We start from the raw sequence: 1,724 nt of genomic DNA, 5'->3' as shown, positions 1-1,724 counted from the left end.
AGAGAGAGAGAGAGAATTTGACCATGTGTGTGTGTGTGTGTGTGTGTGTGTGTGTGTGTAGAGCCAGGCTTTCAAAGGCTTACTTTATATGCTCCATTTAACTTGACGAGCTTTTGATAGTTCTCTCTCTCTCTCTCTCTCTCTCTCTCTCTCTCTCTCTCTCTCTCTCTCTCTAACTGGCTGTCTTGGTTGTATTCTTGAGACAGATTTCCATTACAATTTTCCCGAAGCAAAGAGAGAGGGATGGAGTAGAGAGATATATGAAAGACTAACTAGGGCAGTGTATGTGAGTGAGGTGGACTAGGGGAGAGGGAGGGGGAGACCGAGGATGAGATGGAAAGATGGAATAGAGAGGTATATGAGAGAGAGGTGGTGGAAGTTGGGGGGATGGGAAGTGAGAGACTAACTAGGAGAGCGTGTGAGTGAGGTGGACTAGGGGAGAGGAAGGTGTAGAACGAGGATGAGATGGAGGGATAGAGAGTTGAATGAGAGAGGGGGGTGTAAGCTGGGGGGAGGGCAGTGAAATGGCAGGGGTCAGGGCGACATGGAGGCGCTTTGATCGTGGCCACCCCTTATGGGATGAAGGCATCTCGGTATAGATAGACAGATAGATAGATAGGTAAATAGATAGATGGATAGATAGACAGACAGATAAATGGTCAGTCCATCCATCCATCATCCAGTCTTACATTGCCCCATGAGGAGCGTAGGAGCCCGGGGCTAGGCAATTTGCTTCTGATTTTTAAGATGAGAGTGACCAGCCTCACTCATCCCTGAGTGGCATTACGTGAGTAATAAACCCCAGCCACTCCTTGGATATAAACCTTCACCGGCTCAATTTGTTTGGAGCGCCTTAATTACCCACTAAACCACCAGGTGCCATAATTTGGTTATATGGTTACCACCCAGCGTAGTAAATTGCTTCCTGGCATACAGGAAACCATTTGACTTGTCACACAGTGTAGAGTTACCCACAGGCAGAAGGAAGAGGGTTAGATAGTCGGGAGATTTGTAAAGAAAATGAAAGTAGGCCTCGATTGCATTATAAATCCTGGGGTTGGATTAGTGCGGTAGTCTACTGAGGTGAGGAAGCTACCTAACACCTCCTCCTGACCGATTTAGTCTTGATTCTGTTGCGTTACTGTATTCCTGTGTTACTATATTCTTGTTGTTACTATATTCTTGTGTGTTACTGCTGTATATTCTTGTGTGTTACTGTATTCTTGTGTGTTACTGTATTCTTGTGTGTTACTATATTCTTGTGTGTTACTGTATTCTTGTGTGTTACTGTATTCTTGTGTGTTACTGTATTCTTGTGTGTTACTATATTCTTGTGTGTTACTGTATTCTTGTGTGTTACTGTATTCTTGTGTGTTACTGTATTCTTGTGTGTTACTGTATTCTTGTTGTTACTATATTCTTGTTGTTACTGTATTCTTGTGTGTTACTGTATTCTTGTTGTTACTATATTCTTGTGTGTTACTGTATTCTTGTGTGTTACTGTATTCTTGTTGTTACTATATTCTTGTTGTTACTATATTCTTGTTGTTACTGTATTCTTGTGTGTTACTGTATTCTTGTTGTTACTGTATTCTTGTGTGTTACTATATTCTTGTGTGTTACTATATTCTTGTGTGTTACTGTATTCTTGTGTGTTACTGTATTCTTGTGTGTTACTGTATTCTTGTGTGTTACTGTATTCTTGTGTGTTACTGTATTCTTGT

This window comes from Coenobita brevimanus, chromosome 95, assembly GCF_032717465.1.
Source record: "Coenobita brevimanus isolate Jiangsu-jjx chromosome 95, ASM3271746v2, whole genome shotgun sequence".
NCBI lineage: Eukaryota > Metazoa > Arthropoda > Malacostraca > Decapoda > Coenobitidae > Coenobita > Coenobita brevimanus.
This window is presented reverse-complemented; position numbering follows the sequence as displayed.